Below are 13686 nucleotides of genomic sequence, written 5' to 3'. Positions count from 1 at the left end.
GGAGTCATTAAACACAGTTTTCAGAAATCCCCAACCCAAGAAGACGAAGTAAATATTCCAGAATTCGAATCAAGAACAATTGCCAACTTGATTAACTTATAAGCAGATTTTCTCGAAGAGGAATATCCTTCATGCGAAACACCACTAGCTCTTTTTCGCATTAAGTAATGATTGCTGTCGACAGATGATATCAGACTTATTACATATTTCTAGACTGCCAGCTGGCTTTTGACACCTTTCCTCACAAGATATTTCTAATAAAATTACGTGTCTAAGGAGTATTGCTTCACTTGTGCGACTTGATTTGTGATTTCCTGTTACAAAGGTGACACTACGTAGTAATCAATGGAAAATCATGGAATAATACAAGTAACATCTTAAGTTTCTTAAGGATGTGTTATAGGACCTCTGCTATTTCTAGTCTATATATAGGAGACATTAGAGTAGCCCTCTCAGCTTGTTTGTAGATGATTCTGCCATATAGCACCTCTTATACGTATCATCGGAAGTTCAAAACCAATTGCAAAATGACTTAGACGCGATTCTTTACGGTGCATAAAGTGGCAGTTGACTCTAAATAGGGAAAAGTGTGAGGTCACCATCGAAAAAAAAAAAAAAATCCGCTAAATTTCGGTTACACTATGAATCACACAAATTTAAAGGCTGTCACTTCAACTAAATACCTAGGAATTACTATTACAAACAACCTAAATTTGAACAATCACGCAGATAATCTTGTGAGAGGGCAAATTAAAGACAGAATAATTACAAGATGTAACAAATCCACTAAAAAGACTGCCTGCGCTACGCATGTCGACCCTCTGATAGAGTATTGATGTGGAGTACGGGGTACTTACCAGATAGAGTTGACAGAGGACGTTGAAAAAGTCTAAAGGAAGGCAGTTCTTTTTGCATTATCGGGAAATAGCAGAGAGAGTCTCTTCGATATGGTAAGCGAGTTGGAGTAACAATTATTAAAACAAAGACATTTTTCTTTCCGGCGAGAACTTCTTACGAAATTCCAATCACCAACTTTCTCCTCTGAATGCAAAAACTTTTATTATCGCCTACATAGGGAGAAATGATCATCATAATGGAATAATGGACTTCAGAACTTGTACCTAAAGAATTAAGTGTTAAATTTTCCTGCACTCTGATAGAAAATAGAATGGTAGAGAATAGTTCTGATGGTTGTTCGAGGAACCTTGTGCCAGGCACTTAAGTGTGGATTGCAGAGTAATTATGTAAATGTAGGTAAGGCACATTTTCAAGTGAAACATTACAGATTAAACCAAAATTTTCAGTGATTGTACAGAACATCAACTGCTATGCAACCGTCTTTTCGGAAACAATCGTATGTGAAATCATAATGCAAAGACTCATTGGATTAGAATAAATAATTGACACCGAGAAACATGATACACGACAGTAGGACTGACTGCCAGTAACTGATTCATGTAATTTACTATTCATGTACTCTTTTATTTGATTTGCATGCCTTACGTAAATAAGAGGCTACTGAAAGCTGATTGGGATGGGGCAACAAGGCTATGCAGTCACGTAGGCCATCACCTTAGAGCAGTTTTCCGGAAAGGGCCAGAAGGCACGCAGGTCAGTTGCTCGTAGGCCAATGGGCGCCTGCCGTTGGGCGCCTGAAGGCCCCCAGCTGCTATCGCTTATACAACCATGAAGTGGAGTGAGAAGAAACACAGTTTTTAGCGAAGACCAAGAAGGCACTATTGTGCACAAAACGTAGAAAGCTGTATTTACTCCAAAAATTACCGAATGCTCAGATGCTGTCTCGAATATGGATTGGAAACCAGCAGTTTTGGAATGCTTTGAAGGCGTGAGACACTGCTGGACGCTGACTTCACAAAAGCCGAATGTTTGCACAAGATATAGTAACTGTCAGGATTGGCTAATAGGAATAAACTAGAAGTTAGATGGAGCAACTTTACTCTGCTAGTGAGGATCCACCTCACTGGCGGCAGAGAGAAAAGGAACGAGAGTGAGTTGCCTTTTTAGTGTTATATGGTAGGACATGCGTTACTGGTTAATCACCTAAACAAAAGCCCAGGGAAGGAACATTGTCATATGTTGGTGCTCAGAGGATCTCTACACCAGCCAATCGGAATGGGGTTGAACGTAACGGCGATTCTTAATCTGCTCCCTACTCTTGGCACGCAAGGATCGCTCTGAGTGTTGTAGAACTGTTTATTGCCTAACCCTTCCTGCTAGGGGGCATGAATCGCTGAATTAGTTGGACACCAGATGAATGGTTATTTGTCGATTTATGAAAAAGTTTCTCTGCCGCGTAATTTAATTTAATGAGAGTATGTAACCTACTTTCGGGACGAACAACCCATTACCTGAGCTATTATAATGTTTTTATTATCATGTTGTTTACAAAACCATTCAGGACAGAAATGGTTACTGATAAATAAATTTAAAAGAAGGACAGATGGATTTCGATACAAGTATCAGATAGTAATAGATGGAAATGCTTTGTTACCCGATATAGTAAAACAAACAAGTAAGAACAGAAGTAAACTCGGCAGAAATGGATCCTGCAATATACCATACTTAAATAACTTTAATTAACATAGTTGGACAATCGTTCCAACTGACATTCTACATTTCAGTAGCGCTTGGCGGAAAGCAACGGGAAGGAAGGTTTAGTATACTATTCCAAACTAAACAGTGAACTGGACGAAGAGGCACGCTTATGAAATTGTATATAACGTACTCCCTGCGTGATTGCAATTTTGTATTTACCGTTGTTGCACAATCTGTCGTTGAATGTGCGAGACGCCAGATCACCACATCTGCTCTGTGCTTCCTTTCAATCGATAAAACTCCTTATTCTTGACTGAAGTGTCGGGCATATACACTTACCGAGTTCTTCTGTGAAGTAGGAGATGTTGGTTCCTAGTCTGCCTATAATGGCTACGTACACTCGCCTGGTTGGTAAGGCGACGTGCACAGTGATACACTAGCAGTACCACGAGAACACATTAACTAACATGACTCTTCACGATCTCTCTACTTGGAGAATATATGAGACTTTCAGCTTATTTAACGCTCATCTATTTAGAGTCTATCGTGCTCAAAGCGACCACAGAACAAATCTCTCTCCGGTTTCGCAATGTAACACGAATAGGAATGGTAAGACTAGTGTCGTCGAATCAAGCGAATGTGAATGGTGTATTCCTTCGAAGAACAAGTCGATATGCTTCTCATTCAGTGAGAGCTAGAGACTTATTGAAACATATCCTCAACGTACTCACCCCACACATCGTACATTTAAATATTTGTATGATAAATTGAGAAAACTAGATCTTTAACGCAACGGAAACATATCCGGTAAAGGAAAGTTACTAGCAAGGAAACAGAAATTGGTACTGTTGCCACTGTGGTTCGAGATCCTTATGTTAGTTCGCTTCAAATAGCAAGAGTATTTGACAGGAGCCAGAGTAGTGTTGTTCATGTTCTGAATCACCATAAATATCTTCCTTACCATATCAGTCTCCACCAAGAATTAACTGGTACGGATTGTAGGCATGGCATTCAATTCTGCCGATGGGCTCAACTTCAGATTCAGAGGGATAACATGTTTATTAATTTGATTTTGTTTACTGACAAGGCTACATTCAGAAACCATGGAAACGTTAATTTGTGTAAGATGCATTATTGGGCAACTGAAAACCCATGTTGGCTGCAGCAAATTGCAAACCAAAAACCGTTGTAGTTGAATGTACGGTGTGGGATCCTGGGGGGCAGAATTATAGATCCGTATTTCATCGAAGGAAATCTTAATGGTAGGAAGTAAACCACATTCCTGCAAGAAACATTAGGGCTGTTATTGGAAGAAATACCTTTAGGAACAAGGAACAGAATGTGGTATCAACACGATAAGTGTTTGGCACATTTTTCGCTGATGGCTAGAAGTGAGTTGCAGAGACAATTCCCAAATCGTCGGATTGGACACAGAGGAGATACATCGTGACTCACACTGTATTTGTGTTGACATCATGCACCCTTTATGTGAGTGCCACATGCTGTTTTAACTATGTATTTCCTTCTCTGCCCATGAAAAAGCGGGCAACCAAATAGTGTGAACCGTGCAGTCGCCTCCCCCTTGGTACACCCGAGGCTGTAAAAGTGTCGTTGGCCTTCTGTTCAAATGGCTCTGAGCACTATGGGACTTAACTTCTGAGGTCATCAGTCCTCTAGAACTTAGAACTACTTAAACCTAACCTAAGGACATCACACACATCCATGCCCGAGGCAGGATTCGAACCTGCGACCGTAGCGGTCGCGCGGTTGGCCTTCTGTGACGGAATAAGCTACGCTGCTCTGTCGATATACAAGCTGTGTCCCTTGTGACTGTAGTATTTATGACCCATCCCTATCCTTCGACACCGGTCTGCAAAGCGGTTTTTAAAGAAAACGTTGCGTAATGAATCATCGCCTCCTCTCCGTTTCAGGTCTACGTTGCTACAAAACTGTACGTACATGCAAGTCGGAAAAGGGATAACGTAGTATCATGTTCCGATGAGCCAAGTACACTTTCATGTCATTCGATATGCAAAGTATGGCGTGTGACATTTCATTCGACTCTATCATCGAGGAGGTGCCCATTGAAGGTGGTAAAGTTGACTGTCTCCTTATCTGTGACCATGGAAGGTGGTAAAAATGGACTGACACCTTACAAGAGTAAGGAGCGAAAACATGCAAATAGGAGTTTTCGTTTTAGTGAACACTCAGTACAAAGTTACTTCTTCGGAGAGAGACTTCAAGACCTCTTTCTACTTCGTCTTCATAGAGAGTCATTCCAAAAGCCTTCACTGCCAGTATGCACTGCAGGGGCAGATGTATTGTTGGACATACAGAGATTTCAAGCTGATTTACACTTAGCCCTTAGTTAGGGTCACTGACGCGCTGCCAATGACTGTTTGCAGCCACTTCAGTCTCCACCTACAGTTTACTGTGCTGAGATAGAGCCGCAACCCAAGATGATGCATAGGGACATTAAAGCTATTTCATGGAATTTCATAACTTTGGGCTTTACTTTGAAGACTTGCATTCAGATTCAATGACTAGCTTGATTTCAAGTCTGAACGCAGGTTCAATGCTTTCGCGTCTGCTAACATCTGTCTTTTCTGCTAACATCAACCTAATCACGGTACAACTTTGTGATGGCAATAGTTTCATTTATGATCTTATTAAAGTAGTACACCCAGACTCTTATCAGATGCACCAACGTTTTACTGGAATAATATTGTTTCTGTTTTTCAGATGTTTTCTTCAACAGAATAAATTGAACTAATTATGGTTCTTCTTTCATTTAACAGTCATTTAATACCTGATTCATTATTTTGAAGGGCGATTAATGTCAGGTCCAGGGCCCGTATTCCACACCTCAAACTTCGAAGGGCACGACCGTAACCTAGGACAATTCACAAATTTCAACGCAGCATATTCATTATACGCCAAAAACTAAAAGATCAGTTTCAACAGAAGTTGCTGAAGCAATTTTTCTTATAATTTATCCAACTACAAAAATATTATGTGAAGAATAATTTACCCATGTATTCAAAGCCCTTTACCAAAACGTATCAAAAATACCGACCAAGTACTTCAAAAAACGTATTCATTACATTTAACAAGGCAGGTTAGGAAACTGCTTCTACTCTTATAAATGTCAAATATGATAAAAGCAAGAAATACTGTGAGTTAACTTCCTATCAACGGCAAGGCCATTGCAGCATAATCGCGGATTAGAGCACGATAGGAAAAAAAGTCATCTGCGTCGCTCTCTACAGGACTGACCTGACCTCCTTCTTTACTGGTATACGCAAACCATAGAAGACCTAAATCTTGTGAGGGGTCCATTTGTATTTGGAACCAGATTTTGTAATGTGTTTCCTGAAAAATGACGTGAAATGGTTATCACATGTAGAAGAGATTGTATCTTTGTCACCACTGAACCAAAGATGTTACCTGAGTGGCAGAATCGATTGTAAGTGGGAGCGCGCGGAGTGCAGTAGCAGTTGTCCTTGCACTCTGTTAAAGGTAGGATGTAAGACTTAAAGCTAGTGGCTAGCCGTGAGAATTTAGCTGTTGGCCTGTGAAAGCAGCATAATAAAGTTTTGTAAGCTTATGAAATTTTGTATATTTAGTTTTAAGTATGCAACAACGCAATGTGGCGTTTGCTAATTTTACAGTACTGACCCTTGAGTGTAGGAACCAAATATTTTCCATCAGATTTAATGTATAGGTTGATAAGGTATGCCCGATTTTAAATATTCTGTGTTTTTTGTAATCCTGATACAGACAAGTTAAATTTTAAAATCTATTTTGTTAAACGATGTTAGACTTTTGTCATGTAACAATCCAAGTGTCTTTAATTACGTCAGTAAGTGAGAATTGTAGAATAATTGAGAAGTTGACTGATTTTGAAGTTTATGTAAAATGTTTCATATTAGATTTTGTGAGGGGAAAACTTTATTTTGAATACAATTTTCGAACTCAAGAAGTTGGTTTTAGCATATCCCGTTATCAGTGCTCTATTCTCTTCCATGTCGTGTTTGTTTAAATCCAATGAGTATTTTTTTAAAAGAAATGATTTTTCAACCAGAATCAGGAAAGTGTTAATGTTTGTAACAGTTTCATTGCGGGCAGCTTTGCACAGCGCTGAGCCAATATCCAAAATTACCACTGAACATTTGCAAGGTTATTCATTCATCAACTAATCTACTGACATTATTTGTATGAAGCTATTTTACGGCCGGCATTGCACTTCGCTGAGGCAAGATTGACTATTTTGTATGCTTACTGTGGAGACAACAGAATAACAAGATTACATCCGTTGCGACTCAAGAGCTAAGGAAAATGGTATTTCATTGTTTATTTGCATAGGGAATTTTATCAGTATATTGCACAGGGCCATAGAACTCGGTGCTCACGAGACTGAGTAAATTTCAGAGTGATTGATTTCATTATAGGCATTACATACTAGTTTTCCAGATTAAGTTGTTTAATTTTTCTTTGGATTACAGTAAACTGATTAAGCACACCATTTGCTCAACGACACATTACACAGTAAATTTCCGTAAGACAAACATTACGCATCGTATGTGCATTAATAAACATGAAAAATTCATTGTTAAAGAACGCTCCCCTTTTTGAAAAAGAATGTTTGAATCTATCTGGCTGTATGAGGAACTGCACACAGCTCGTACTGAATGCAAGCCTAGTTCATTTATCCCTGCGCCACCTCACTCGGTAATACAGTAGGAATACGTTTTCATACATGGAGTACAAAAAGTAGCCCGAGAAACGTGACACTGTGGTCAACAGCGCTGAAACTATAATATCTCGGTCAGACATAATTTGTTGCTATGTTATAAGGGATGTGCTATAGATCTCCATTATTGGTATAAATCACTTGACGCATTTAACTGTAGAGACTTTTAAAGTAGACTATTTACTATTTCTCCTCGCAATTTAATTTTGGTTGGCCCTCTACCGATACTTGAAGACGGATTTTAAGAAAGACGGTTACAGAAGATGCACCAGCAAGGAGAAGGGCTCTGTTGTGACTCGGGCGAGAAACTCTAAAAGTTCGAGTACCAATTTAATGAGGACGGGATGATATGTGCAAAGATAATGCACAACTTCGGTTTGGGCAAAGATGAGGCAGAAAATCGGATGCGGGCATCTTGACTGATCCGACTAAACATTCGCCTGAAATGTTTGGGAAACAGCAGGAAAATTACATTCGGATATCCAGGTGGGGACCTGCGCCATCTCACTAGGTGATCGCTAGAACCCTGTGAAACGCATATCAGGACGCCTGGGCAACTACCTGTGTCACGCTTCTGTAGAATGCAAACTCATTATCTAAGTTCCCTACCACACTAAGAGTTCTACCGTTGCACGCTCCTTTTCGTAGAAGGTTTCGCTTTGGTTGCACAGTCTTTTTCTAGTCATCACTTTCGCCTTGGCAGACTCTTCCCATAGGTTGGAATGGTGACTAATTCGGAATATTTTGCCAATGGAGAGATCATCACGACACTTTCTTCTTTAAAAGCCATATGGCTTGTGGATACAAATTGTGTATCTTTCATTCAGTGGTTTCCATTGCCTTTTGTATCCCCATACCGTTGTTCGTTGCAGATTATTCCGCCTTTTAGGGATAGTTTCCTACCTGAAGCACAAGAGGATGCCCCGAATATCTGTTACCACTTCCTCCCTCTTTGACCGGGTCGATGGAAGAATGGAAGTGATTTCTCATACAGAAAGTCCTCCGCCGCCATTGCTGATGATTTCTATTCACAGTTTGAACAATGGGAGGGATCGAACATGAGATCCAGAATTTTTTGATTGCTAGTTGAAGACGCTACTCCTGATTAACATCCGTTACGTTGAATGATAACAGTCTGGTTGTGGTCTTACGTGGCCTACGAATGTGATGTCACGAGAATAATATGGCGAGTACTTTAGACAGTGGATTATATCCCCTATCCGGGCGGAGTGGCCGTGCGGTTCTAGGCGCTACAGTATGGAGCCGAGCGACTGCTACGGTCGCAGGTTCGAATCCTGCCTCGGGCATGGATGTATTTGATGTCCTTAGGTTAGTTTGGTTTAATTAGTTCTAAGTTCTAGACGACTGATGACCTCAGAAGTTAAGTCGCATAGTGCTCAGAGCCATTCGAACCAGCCTATATCCCCTATTTTGATGGCGTCATGGTCCAAATCGGATGGAAGGTATCGATAGCTTAAATATTTCCACCCCACCTTCCTCTCTCTCATCAACACTTCGAACAGACTGTTGTCACTTAGACGGAATGGATCTTCTTATTCAGGAACATACTTAGTCGCTGCGTCGTTGGCCGTTTCTACATCATTTATACAGACGTTGCCCCATATTTATCACGGGGAGGTAACGTCATGATTTTCCCGTCTTCAAGTCAGGAACCATAATGGCATTTCCTAGACTCACCGACGCTAGCAGAGAGGCTAACGAAATTAGGTACATTGAAGAACATTTTACAACGTCCAGGTTAACATACTGCCAATGGTTATTTTTTGATAATCTTCGTCATTTAAATGTTGATGCACAGAGTTCACGGTACTACCTATAGACGTTAAAGGATATGTGGTGTTCTTTAATTTTACAATGTATACTCCTCGGTGCAGTAGTAAAAACGATGAAAAACTCTTTACATCGAAATCCTGGAGCAGGGATTACACTCATTTTTTAATGATGTGCTTCATGGTAAAACCAATACAGGCACTAGCTCTGCCTTTACGAAACCCATTTAGATCTTCTACCAATATTTCTTCAATGGTCAAATGACGCACGTATTAGGTTAGTGTGTCTACACCTAGTGAGAAAAATGTGGGAAACACTGATATCATTCAGATTTACAATTCTTTTTCATTATGTTAAAGTAAGTATCTAAAAAGGGCTGTAACGCTCAGGGCAGAAATTTTGCACTAGAATAAAACAGAGAAGAAAGGTAATTTCTCTTAACTTTCAGCTAAATTCGTTTGCACTTTTTTAAATGTACCAGCTACTTTGGTTTTCAGGAGGGCGATGGGACAGGCATTTACATCGATGATCATCGAACAGCATGAGTTCATTTTCCTGATTAAATCAATGAGTTCGAAGATATTCTGCTCTGCAGGGTGTTAGAAACAAATACTGAAAGAATTTTTGGCGCATTTTGTGGGGTGTCGGTTGTGCTGTTTAGCATACCTCCAATATGCTGTAGTCCTACCTCTGGTGATTTACAGAGAAGTGATGCTTCCCATATGATCAAGGAAATTTTAAGAACGAAACAAAACGGAAACGTCTTATTGAACTGATAATTAATAGAAGTGGCTCGATCAAGCATGGATACGGCACCACACACAGATATACACTGAATCGCCAAAGAAACGGATATAGGCATGTGTATTCAAATACAGAGACGTGTAAAAAGGCAGAATACGGCGCTGCGGTCGGCAACGCTTATATGAGGCAAAAAGTGTCTGGTGTAATTGTTACATCGGTTACTGCTGCTACAATGGCAGGTCATCAAGATTTAAGTGAGTTTGAACGTGGTACTACAGTCAGCGCACGAGAGATGGGACACAGCATCTCCGAGGTAGCGATGAAGTGGGGATTTTCTCGTACGAACATTTCACGAGTATACCATGAATATCACGAATTTGGTAAAATATAAAATCTCCGACATCACCGCGGCCCGAAAAAGATCCAGCAAGAACGGGACCAGCGACGATTGAAGAGACTCGTTCAACGTGACAGAAGTGCAACCCTTCCGCAAATTGCTGTAGATTTCAATGCTGGGCCATCAACAAGTGTCAGCGTGCAAACCATTCAACGAAACATCATCGATATGGGCTTTCTGAGCCGAAGGCCCACTCATGTACCCTTGGTGAATGCACGTCCGAATTGCTACAGAGTGGCCCAAGGAACACTCTTCTGAGTTTAAACACTCCCGCAGGCCACCGACCTCCCCAGACGTGAACATTTTTGAGCATATATGGGATACTGTTCAGAAGAGATCTCCACCTTCTCGTACTCTTACGAATTTATGAACAGCCCTGCAGGATTCGTGGTGTCAATTCCCTCCAGCGCTACTTCAGACATTAGTCGAGTACATGACACTTCGTGTTGCGGCACTTCTGCGTGCTCGCGCGGGCCCTACACGATATTATGCAAGCGTAACAGTTCCTTTGGGTCTTCAGTATATTAGTAAGAGGAGGAATAATCTAATCTAAAAGAGAAATAAGTATTAAAGGTAGCAATAGAATAATACCAGCATCTGAATTACTTACTGATATAAGTGGATATACATTTCATAAATGGACAAGAGATTACAGTTGTGAAATCTAATGTTAGCACAGGTGGGAGAGTATTACAGAAGCATAATTATGAGAATAAATCACGGAAACGACAAATGACTGCAAGAATGGTTAATGGTTACAGAAAGAAAACGGAAAAAACAAGTACGAACACCAGTAATATGGACAAAGCGCATGGGGGAAGCAACAAACGAGCAGCAAAACGTTAAAACTGTACTACTGGATCTTGATGGGAGTTAACTAACATCGCGTCCCTACCGAATTGGTGATTGGAACGCCGACCCATTCTTACCACATCCGTGTGGTGTGAATGTGAATGCCGACAGAGGTAGTGGCTAGAGATTCTCAGTCGGGCTCGTCCTCTGTACGCAGGAGGAAAACACGGCAAGTGCCATACACCGATTTCCCAGAAATTTCGCTCACTGAAGCAGGGGTCAAAATAAGCGAACACATGTTGCAGTCAAAGTTCTCTATGTATTTTATGTGCCTTTCATCGTGTAGTAAGTTTAGTGCCATACACCGATTTCCCAGAAATTTCGCTCACTGGAGCAGGGGTCAAAATAAGCGAACACATGTTGCAGTCAAAGTTCTCTATGTATTTTATGTGCCTTTCATCGTGTAGTAAGTTTAGACGAAGTGGTGCACCACACTTTCGCATCCCGTGTTCAAAACTCGATTTTTTATACTTTTTTTTTTAATTTCTTGCATGTATCTATCCATGTCCGCAGAAGATTACTACATGAAATTGTAAAACAATAAAAGAATTAAAGCAATTTTCAATTGTTTTCAGTGATATTACTGTTGTGTGTCATGTCAGTAATAGTAGTGGTGTTCCGTGCTTCTTCCCGAGACGTTGGTTTAGGTTGGCCAACATGTGTAACAACTTATTTGCTAATTCGAGGCGTGCTGTCACGGGATGGTAGGTCCGCAGCTGTTCAGTACTGAGAAAATTGGATAATTGTTTTTTATTTCGCCCGGCTCAGTTGCATTGCTGTAGAATTCAGCTGTATTTGTTACCGGGTTCGGGCTGACACACCCATTTTCCAACCGCACACCTTGCTATTAAACATAATTAACCAAACCGCACAGCAAAGTATACAGTGGACAACAAGTATCCTCAGTGATCTTAGCCTGTGAGTCTGTTGCTAGTGACTGTCAGTCAGTATATAAAGAAAGGGAAAGAAGGAACAATTAGCTGGACAGTCACTAGAAGTACTGAATACTGTAGGCAGTTATGATGCAGTGTAAGACAGCGACTACATTGACCATAGTGGATGAGCATATAACGTCCTGAGATATGTTCCTTGATGCCTTTGTGGAAAAGCTATCATGTAACACTTTCCTCACCAGAAATGTGTTATCATGTGTGTTACTGGAGCGGCTTTTGTAACGTCTGGAGAAACTGATATCCTCCTCAACAGTTGTTCACTGAAAGCTGGGATTTTTAAGGCTCTTTGTTATGAAATGGGTTCTAAGCATAGTGATTTGTTATTTACAGCTGATGCTATCCGAATTCAAGAGGCATTACTTGTACACATATTTTCTACGGAAAATGGCTTACCTGGCCGATATATATTATTGTTCATAAGGGATCAACGAGGTATATGAGGAAAAAGAAGTTATGTCGTGAGTCACTGTGTGGGCTTCTCCCTGGCATGCCAACCCATGACATCATTGGTGCCATCATGAAATAGTCTGTGTGTTTGACCCAACCTGCTTGGGAACAAATATTGGGATAGTGGTACTGATTGCTTATTATATACTTTTGGCTCACAATATTGATGTACAGTCGGGTGTGTTAAGAGTTGAATGTCAATCGTTGCTTCTTTTCACGGTTGTATAGGAGATATAACAGGGAGGAAAAATTTAATGGCAGCATGCAAGGTAGACTGATTGCTACAATATAGAATTACGAATACTATTTCGCCGTGAAAGCCAGAATACGTCCAGATTACACAGGATCTTACGTACCTACAGAGTGTGTGGCAACCTTTGTACAAGCGTCTTGCATCAGACTGTATTCTGAACACTGGGATGTAGCTCTGAATGGTTAGAGACCCGTCACATGCATTCCTGTCATAAAAAGGAAATGTGATGTCTTGTACATCTACTCGCGGGTCCAAGAAGAAGAAGATAGAATGCATAATATCTGTAGTCTATGCTACGTGACACATAAGGTGGAGTAAAGATCGACGCCGTGGATGGAAAATGACTGGAAATGAGTTATTTGGAGCGATGAATCGCTCTGTACCCTGTGGCAGTCCGATGGAAGGGTTGGATTTTGCGAATCCGTGGCGAACTTTACCTTTCATCTTGTGCCTGCCCGGAGTCCCGACCTGAACCCAATGGCACATCTTTGAGGTGAGTTAGATCGCCGTCTTCTCTCCAGACCCCAGCATCAAACTTCTCTATTTTCTCTGGCTTCAGCCCTTGCAGACATTCATATACATAATTAAAAGCTATTAAAGGATATCAGAAAGGCTAACGGTGGATATGCCCTATATTAAAGTTCGCTAATAGGTGTTCGGATACTTTTTATTGGACAGTGTACGAAGGGAGGTAACGCGCATGTCAACAAAGTTGCATGACTCACAGCGAAGTGTTATGCATGATTAAAATTCGGAACCGACATAGAATAAAACGGTGACTGATATCTTGCGGCACCCTCCAAAAAATTCAGGCGGGAGGCTATCAGTGCAAAAGTCATGTCAATTTCCTTCACTGCAACAACGAGTTTAACGGCGTGAGAACTCACGGTGAATCGGTGTTACTCCCTCTTACAGAACTACTGGGTTTTGTAATTGTTGC

Source organism: Schistocerca piceifrons, chromosome 3 (assembly GCF_021461385.2).
Source record: "Schistocerca piceifrons isolate TAMUIC-IGC-003096 chromosome 3, iqSchPice1.1, whole genome shotgun sequence".
Taxonomy (NCBI): domain Eukaryota; kingdom Metazoa; phylum Arthropoda; class Insecta; order Orthoptera; family Acrididae; genus Schistocerca; species Schistocerca piceifrons.
Note: the sequence above shows the minus strand (reverse complement) of the source record.